At 37.0% G+C, this 9660-nt stretch overlaps 2 long non-coding RNA genes across 5 annotated transcripts; both read right to left on the bottom strand.

Moving 5' to 3' along the window:
- Positions 1–420: 420 nt before the first annotated feature.
- On the bottom strand, positions 421–1534 carry LOC144753188 (uncharacterized). 2 transcript variants are annotated; one of them, XR_013594239.1, is made up of 5 exons: positions 1467–1530; positions 1241–1310; positions 1076–1102; positions 901–975; positions 421–493 (listed from the first exon to the last, which is right to left on the bottom strand). It is a non-coding gene; the product is annotated as an uncharacterized LOC144753188 (long non-coding RNA). The 2 variants fall into 2 exon arrangements; XR_013594238.1 differs by lacking the exon at positions 1076–1102 and having other exon boundaries at positions 1467–1534.
- A 4057-nt stretch (positions 1535–5591) lies between these two features.
- Positions 5592–7435, bottom strand: LOC144753187 (uncharacterized). 3 transcript variants are annotated; one of them, XR_013594235.1, is made up of 6 exons: positions 7300–7435; positions 7074–7143; positions 6909–6976; positions 6734–6808; positions 6241–6326; positions 5592–5805 (listed from the first exon to the last, which is right to left on the bottom strand). It is a non-coding gene; the product is annotated as an uncharacterized LOC144753187 (long non-coding RNA). The 3 variants fall into 3 exon arrangements; XR_013594237.1 differs by having other exon boundaries at positions 6909–6935; XR_013594236.1 differs by lacking the exon at positions 6909–6976.
- Between the last annotated feature and the right edge of the window lie 2225 nt (positions 7436–9660).

Here is a 9660-nt window from a genome sequence, read left to right as displayed (position 1 = left end):
TATTCAAAACAGTATGCAATCTACACCTATAATAAACATAAATAATAATATTGGCAACAAACAACAATTAAACTACAACCTCTTTTGGTACAACAAAGCTGAGTTTTAAATAACTCTACAATGCCCAAGTCGTGGGCCTTCATTTCCTTGTGCATTTCAATTTCAAACTGCAATTCAATGATCAAGGATGGAGAGAAGGGGGGGGGGTTTGGTTGGGGGCGCGAAAAATGATGTTATGTGAATGGTAAGGATCTCATTTATTGATCTAAGATATTACGCAGTAAATTAATTTCATGTGACTAAAATCTCAGAGTCCAACCGGGGATCAACAAGTTCTTGATGAAAGTGGTCAACCGCTGATCTAGTGAACCGATTATTTAGTGCAAACAATTGTATTCAGTACTTACGTATATTTACACGGACTGAGTTGTAAAATGAAGATCTCAAATATGAACTATAGTATGATAAAGCTGAGGCAAAAATGCCGGATAAGCTGAAACAAAAACAAGATTTAATTATATGTAGTCAATGTTGCCTATGAACGGGTTAATAAATGCGATCATTTCATAAGGTTCCCATGATTAATCTATTCCTAATTAGGGATGACCTATATTGATAATGATAGTAAAGATCATAGGTCAGACATGTGTTACTTTACCAACCGAGCAAAGCAGCACATTTGTAAACATCTGATGGTTAAAGTCGGCATAGTTTCAACGATTAATTCTTATAAGTGTCAATTTGGATTTATGTAACCAAAATCCAAATTCCCAAACATCCAAACTCAAAAAAGAACAGGTAACAATGAGTTAAAAAGAGGCACAGGCCAACGTCGAAAATTGGTTTCAAAAGCGTCATTTTGAAAGATACAAAAAATAATAAATAAGCAGCTACTATTACCTGATTTGGTATCTCCAAAACTGATTCCTGTTTCTATACTGTTAAGAATATCTACTCTCGAAGTTCATTTTCATTCTATAAATGAAACAAACAGTGATAACGTATATTAGAAAATAGTCAGGGTTTTTTTTTTTTTTTTAAGGCATTGGAAAAATGTCAGGAATTATGTGGGTACCTGATTAAAGAATGATAAACATCCTGCCTCGCTACCCAGTTGTGTAGTTAATAGCGTATTTTTAGGGACTGCAAAAAATGGGAATAGTAGATACAAGAAATATTATTCACATGTTCCCTGGTCTAAGAATTAACTCGTAGTTATAATTTAAGGTTTGGCACGTACCTCGAGTATAATAGAGGCTGCATAAACTTGCACTAGGATAGTCTTCTTGATGTGAAGAGCCTCCTTTGCGCTGAACGGATAGTAACCGATATATATGCAAAAAATAAAAAGAAGGAAAGTATTTATTTAGAAGGCATGGCCTTTAGGAGATGACCGTGCGTGTGAATAATTTTTTCAGTTAGAAACTAAACCCGTCGAAAATGTATCCCGGCATTAAGTCACTCACCTAAATGGATTTGATGTCAATTCGGCAAAGACTGGAAGCGAGGCGTGGGATTCACGGCTTCTTGAACAAACAGCGCCGTTTGTTTGAAAGTGCCCGTTATTTAAACGCTGTGTTCTGGAAGTTACTGACACAGAGTGATATCAGGTGTGTATTTTTAAAAGCAAGAAAACAACGATGGACTCAGGAGATATTTCATAAACACAGAGGAAGGACTCCATATACTTTCCGATCACTAGTATAATAAAAAGGAACGAGGGACTCAAAGAGTTCTCCTATCTCGGGGGCACTGAAAAGGGGAATTCAAACGGTCAACTAATATAATATTTTAAACCTAAATTCAATGTGCAATCACATCGTATTATAAAAATGTAAATTTAGTTACGGGAGTAAGGCGACATAGGAAGAATTACAACAAATTGTGGTCTATGTAAAACCGACAAAAACACAGATGGAGGAGGCTCTTATATAAATTTAGACATTCAGTGAATAGACATCTTCCAAAATGAAAATACAACCACGTATTTAATGCCGTTATTAGTTACTAGATGGCACTGTGTCCTTATGTACCCATAATCTAAGACAAAATATAGTCAGGACCAGTCAAGTATTTACTCGTTTAATTTGATCCAACGATCTACTGAATAGCAATACACTATTATTCCCACATTGTACCGAAATATATATGTGGGTCAGGTTAGATTAAAGCATTTTCCCAGGGTATTTCGCTATTTAAACCACGCCGAAAGGTATCAAGGACAAAAATCCAATAAACCTCTCTCTTTCTTCTTATCGCAGCTCCACCTTTAGAGTCCGGTATAAGGATTTTTTCCAGTATGCGCCATTGGAAATCGTCGGGGCCATGGTTCAGATCAACAAAGTGCTTTACCATGGGTGCACATATTTTCTTAGTTCTGATAGCAGAACGATGTTCCGTGAGGCGAGTATGTACCATTCTAGAGGTCTCCCCTATATGCCCCAGATGGCACGGACAGCGTATGAAATAGACAACATTAGTGGTTTTGCAATTCCACATTTCTCTCGCTTTAGTGGTATGTCCATTGTGGCTCAATTCTTCACCTGTAATGATATTTCTACAGGATATACAAGATGAACATGGGATTGTGCCTCTGATGGGGTTATTAGTTAAGATTGACCTCTGTACAAACTTCTGGTTCTCAGCTTGGTTTGGAAGACGAGAATGTACAATAAAATCCTTGATGTTTTTATTTCGTCTGTGAGCAAATAGCGGCTTGTCTAATTTTGTTTCCACTGTGCAATTACTGTTGAGAATGTGCCAATTTGAACTTATAATTTGTTTTACCTTCGCATTAACAGTGGAATGCTTGGTAATGCAGACCACTTGTTTGTTTTCTTTGGAGGGTTTATTTCTCAATAGACAATCTCGATCATAATATCGAGCTCTTTTATATGAATTCCTCACCAGCCGGTGAGGATAACCTCTATCTATGAACTTAGAACGCATAATCATAGCTTGTTTGTCGAAGTCGGCAAGATCCGAACAATTCCTTCTAACCCTCAAAAACTGCGAAAAAGGGATACTATCTTTTTGCGTTCTGGGGTGGAAGCTTTTGTAATGAAGGAGTGTGTTCCTTGCGGTAGGTTTTACATGTAGATCGACTTTGAGTTCACCTTGATCTGACATTATTACAATGTCTAAGAATTCAACTCTTTCAGAGCTCACATGAGTAGTGAAACGTAAATTAGGATCTGCTTCATTAATCCAGGCAGTAAATTCCCCTAGAGTTTCTCTCCCATCGGTCCAGATAAAGAAAATATCATCGATATATCTGGACCGATGGGAGATAGACTCAAAGAAGGGGGCGACTTCGTTTTCGATGTATTTCCTTTCAAAAGCCGCCATATAGATGTTAGCAATCGACGGGGCCACGGACGCCCCCATACTCACTCCTTTGATTTGGCGATAGATATGGGGTCCAAATCCAAAAATGTTTTCAGTCAGTACGATCCTCAGACAAGCAAGTAGAAAATCAGATGGACATTGAATTCCATGTTCATTAATGAACCATGTAGTGGTCTCCATGGCTTCAGCAATAGGTATATTGCTGTATAGGGATTCTACGTCCATTGTCACCAATAGGTCATGTGCCTGGTTAAACTTCAGGCCTTCAACTCTAGAGATCATGTGTCCAGTGTCGCGTATATATGACTTAATCTTGGGAATATGTGGACGTAAATAATTGTCCACATATTTAGACAAGGGTTCAGTTATTGTACCTATAGTGGAAACTATAGGACGGTAGGGGGGATTGCTCTGATTTTTATGTATTTCAGGCAGTCCATACACACATGCCATTTTCCCTTGATTATAATTTAGAAAGTCATATTCCTTATTAGAGATGTCTCCATTTTCCAAAGCTTGGTTTGTAAGGGATCGTATTTCTTTAGAGATGTTAAGAGTAGAGTATGATTTCACTGGACTATAGAATAAAGGATCTTGTAACATTTCTAGCATGCTTTTCTCATATTGAGTGGAATCAATAATCACAATTCCACCTCCTTTATCACATCCTTTAATAGTAAAGTTATTATTGGAGGACAAGGAGTGTAAAGCCTGATATTCTTCTTTGCTCAGATTATATAATGGTTTCGGTATATAGCGAAGTGCTAGATCTAATTTTTTAAGAACAACCAACTCAAATGTGGCCACTTCAGGGCCAAGCTGTTCCAAAGAAGGGCTAAAAGTGGATGGAAGGCAAAGATGACTAGCACTATTAATTCCATTTTCTAATGAAGGACAAGAGGAGAAGTATTTTTTCAGGCGGATCTTTCTAAAAAAAGAGATTATGTCACGGTACAGTTCAAATATATTGATTGTTGCATGAGGAACATATGAAAGGCCTTTTGACAATAACCTAATGCTAGGATCATCCAATTCTGTTGTAGTTAGATTGAAAATGGGAATTAAATTCCCTGTTTCCAATATTGTCTGCTCCTCGTCTCGCGGACAAATTGGGGTTCCTCCTCTTGATGGTAATGTTGGGGCTTGTAATTCCCTCGGGTTTGTCCTTGAAAACGGACCCTCGGGCGTCCCCGGCCTGTCCCGCGGTTCCCTAAAAAAGGTTGCCTTTGGTTACGTCTATTTTGGTTGGAGTTAAAATTGGCCTCAGGTTCGTAATAAGCCTCATGAGCATCATTATCAGAGTCTGTGGTGTCAGAGAAAGTTTTAACTCTCTGTTGTTGACCTCTATTTTCTTCTACAAAATGGTTATTTTGGTAGAAATCGACTCTCAAGTAGGGATAGGTATTCTCTATTGTACTGAATCTTTTATCTTTTAACAATTTATCATTTTTTCGCTTTTCCAGATAACTAGAGAAAGACTCAAGCTCCTTATTGCATTCCTCGATTCTCTTCATCGCTTCATCTAAACTACCCAACTTTTTTATTCTATCTTCCAATTCATCTATTTCTGCTCTTACTTCAACTGCGAGTTCTTTAGCTGTTTCAATGATCAAGATCATGAGGTCACGCGAGCACCTACTAGCGATCATACTCCATCTTTCTAAAAAGGCTTTATAATGCACAAATAGGCCAGGGATATTTCGGACACGAAGACCCATGGGAATGATCCCAAGACGCAGATAGGCTAACATAAATTCTCAATGGGCTTCAATGCGTTTTAATTTCTTTTTAAGCTCAAGGAGTTTTTTGCTATCATCATTATGGCGACTTGATTCATTTGAAGAATTACCAAAAGGGGTCGATGTACCAACAAGAGTGGCAAAATCTTCATCTGAGAAGCCAAAGGTTTTTTGTAAGGCCATATTAAAGCAGGGAAACAATATACCGGAACCAATTGGGTATAGAGATTGTCTGAAAGAGAATGCACAAAGAAATGAATTACAATGACTTTGATCAAAAGATAAACATAACCATTTGATAATATCTAACTGAAACCGAAATAGCCCTGCACAGACAAGCTGTGGGAAAATTATGTGAAGAAAACAAGGACCACCCCCTAAAAAAAGTGGATACTACAAGTCCAGGGTCAGGTAATAATAGCGTGTGAAAATAACAACCATGGCACTTGAATAGAGAAAAAATTCTAATTAGATAAATTAAAAAAGAGGAAGTAGAAGGTCTGTACTCAAAATTTATTATAGACTTTGTTAAAAATAGCAGTTACAAAACATACAATTTAGTCATTAAATGGACAATATTAAAATATTCATAAATTCGACAATACATAATCAAAATACATTCAAAATTAATCAAATCAGTTTAAAAAGTGGCATAACAGATAGTTCTCTACGCGCGTTTCGGCGACCTGCGCCTTCTTCTGGAGTTGCCACGTATAACCTAAAATAGATAAAGTTAAAATAAAAAATAATATTCAAAACAGTATGCAATCTACACCTATAATAAACATAAATAATAATATTGGCAACAAACAACAATTAAACTACAACCTCTTTTGGTACAACAAAGCTGAGTTTTAAATAACTCTACAATGCCCAAGTCGTGGGCCTTCATTTCCTTGTGCATTTCAATTTCAAACTGGAATTCAATGATCAAGGATGGAGAGAAGGGGGGGTTTGGTTGGGGGCGCGAAAAATGATGTTATGTGAATGGTAAGGATCTCATTTATTGATCTAAGATATTACGCAGTAAATTAATTTCATGTGACTAAAATCTCAGAGTCCAACCAGGGATCAACAAGTTCTTGATGAAAGTGGTCCACCGCTGATCTAGTGAACCGATTATTTAGTGCAAACAATTGTATTCAGTATTTACGTATATTTACATGGACTGAGTTGTAAAATGAAGATCTCAAATATGAACTATAGTATGATAAAGCTGAGGCAAAAATGCCGGATAAGCTGAAACAAAAACAAGATTTAATTATATGTAGTCAATGTTGCCTATGAACGGGTTAATAAATGCGATCATTTCATAAGGTTCCCATGATTAATCTATTCCTAATTAGGGATGACCTATATTGATAATAATAGTAAAGATCATAGGTCAGACATGTGTTACTTTACCAACCGAGCAAAGCAGCACATTTGTAAACATCTGATGGTTAAAGTCGGCATAGTTTCAACGATTAATTCTTATAAGTGTCAATTTGGATTTATGTAACCAAAATCCAAATTCCCAAACATCCAAACTCAAAAAAGAACAGGTAACAATGAGTTAAAAAGAGGCACAGGTCAACGTCGAAAATTGGTTTCAAAAGCGTCATTTTGAAAGATACAAAAAATAATAAATAAGCAGCTACTATTACCTGATTTGGTATCTCCAAAACTGATTCCTGTTTCTATACTGTTAAGAATATCTACTCTCGAAGTTCATTTTCATTCTATAAATGAAACAAACAGTGATAACGTATATTAGAAAATAGTCAGGGTTTTTTTTTTTTTTTTAAGGCATTGGAAAAATGTCAGGAATTATGTGGGTACCTGATTAAAGAATGATAAACATCCTGCCTCGCTTCCCAGTTGTGTAGTTAATAGCGTATTTTTAGGGACTGCAAAAAATGGGAATAGTAGATACAAGAAATATTATTCACATGTTCCCTGGTCTAAGAATTAACTCGTAGTTATAATTTAAGGTTTGGCACGTACCTCGAGTATAATAGAGGCTGCATAAACTTGCACTAGGATAGTCTTCTTGATGTGAAGAGCCTCCTTTGCGCTGAACGGATAGTAACCGATATATATGCAAAAAATAAAAAGAAGGAAAGTATTTATTTAGAAGGCATGGCCTTTAGGAGATGACCGTGCGTGTGAATAATTTTTTCAGTTAGAAACTAAACCCGTCGAAAATGTATCCCGGCATTAAGTCACTCACCTAAATGGATTTGATGTCAATTCGGCAAAGACTGGAAGCGAGGCGTGGGATTCACGGCTTCTTGAACAAACAGCGCCGTTTGTTTGAAAGTGCCCGTTATTTAAACGCTGTGTTCCGGAAGTTACTGACACAGAGTGATATCAGGTGTGTATTTTTAAAAGCAAGAAAACAACGATGGACTCAGGAGATATTTCATAAACACAGAGGAAGGACTCCATATACTTTCCGATCACTAGTATAATAAAAAGGAACGAGGGACTCAAAGAGTTCTCCTATCTCGGGGGCACTGAAAAGGGGAATTCAAACGGTCAACTAATATAATATTTTAAACCTAAATTCAATGTGCAATCACATCGTATTATAAAAATGTAAATTTAGTTACGGGAGTAAGGCGACATAGGAAGAATTACAACAAATTGTGGTCTATGTAAAACCGACAAAAACACAGATGGAGGAGGCTCTTATATAAATTTAGACATTCAGTGAATAGACATCTTCCAAAATGAAAATACAACCACGTATTTAATGCGTTATTAGTTACTAGATGGCACTGTGTCCTTATGTACCCATAATCTAAGACAAAATATAGTCAGGACCAGTCAAGTATTTACTCGTTTAATTTGATCCAACGATCTACTGAATAGCAATACACTATTATGCCCACATTGTACCGAAATATATATGTGGGTCAGGTTAGATTAAAGCATTTTCCCAGGGTATTTCGCTATTTAAACCGCGCCGAAAGGTATCAAGGACAAAAATCCAATAAACCTCTCTCTTTCTTCTTATCGCAGCTCCACCTTTAGAGTCCGGTATAAGGATTTTTTCCAGTATGCGCCATTGGAAATCGTCGGGGCCATGGTTCAGATCAACAAAGTGCTTTACCATGGGTGCACATATTTTCTTAGTTCTGATAGCAGAACGATGTTCCGTGAGTGCAATTACTGTTGAGAATGTGCCAATTTGAACTTATAATTTGTTTTACCTTCGCATTAACAGTGGAATGCTTGGTAATGCAGACCACTTGTTTGTTTTCTTTGGAGGGTTTATTTCTCAATAGACAATCTCGATCATAATATCGAGCTCTTTTATATGAATTCCTCACCAGCCGGTGAGGATTACCTCTATCTATGAACTTAGAACGCATAATCATAGCTTGTTTGTCGAAGTCGGCAAGATCCGAACAATTCCTTCTAACCCTCAAAAACTGATTTATTGTACATTCTCGTCTTCCAAACCAAGCTGAGAACCAGAAGTTTGTACAGAGGTCAATCTTAACTAATAACCCCATCAGAGGCACAATCCCATGTTCATCTTGTATATCCTGTAGAAATATCATTACAGGTGAAGAATTCAGCCACAATGGACATACCACTAAAGCGAGAGAAATGTGGAATTGCAAAACCACTAATGTTGTCTATTTCATACGCTGTCCGTGCCATCTGGGGTATATAGGGGAGACCTCTAGAATGGTACATACTCGCCTCACGGAACATCGTTCTGCTATCAGAACTAAGAAAATATGTGCACCCATGGTAAAGCACTTTGTTGATCTGAACCATGGCCCGACGATTTCCGATGGCGCATACTGGAAAAAATCCTTATACCGGACTCTAAAGGTGGAGCTGCGATAAGAAGAAAGAGAGAGGTTTATTGGATTTTTGTCCTTGATACCTTTCGGCGCGGTTTAAATAGCGAAATACCCTGGGAAAATGCTTTAATCTAACCTGACCCACATATATATTTCGGTACAATGTGGGCATAATAGTGTATTGCTATTCAGTAGATCGTTGGATCAAATTAAACGAGTAAATACTTGACTGGTCCTGACTATATTTTGTCTTAGATTATGGGTACATGAGGACACAGTGCCATCTAGTAACTAATAACGGCATTAAATACGTGGTTGTATTTTCATTTTGGAAGATGTCTATTCACTGAATGTCTAAATTTATATAAGAGCCTCCTCCATCTGTGTTTTTGTCGGTTTTACATAGACCACAATTTGTTGTAATTCTTCCTATGTCGCCTTACTCCCGTAACTAAATTTACATTTTTATAATACGATGTGATTGCACATTGAATTTAGGTTTAAAATATTATATTAGTTGACCGTTTGAATTCCCCTTTTCAGTGCCCCCGAGATAGGAGAACTCTTTGAGTCCCTCGTTCCTTTTTATTATACTAGTGATCGGAAAGTATATGGAGTCCTTCCTCTGTGTTTATGAAATATCGCCTGAGTCCATCGTTGTTTTCTTGCTTTTAAAAATACACACCTGATATCACTCTGTGTCAGTAACTTCCAGGACACAGCGTTTAAATAACGGGCACTTTCAAACAAACGGCGCTGTTTGTTCAAGA

Source organism: Lissotriton helveticus, chromosome 5_1 (assembly GCF_964261635.1).
Source record: "Lissotriton helveticus chromosome 5_1, aLisHel1.1, whole genome shotgun sequence".
NCBI classification, from domain to species: Eukaryota; Metazoa; Chordata; class Amphibia; order Caudata; family Salamandridae; genus Lissotriton; species Lissotriton helveticus.
This window is presented reverse-complemented; position numbering and strand designations above follow the sequence as displayed.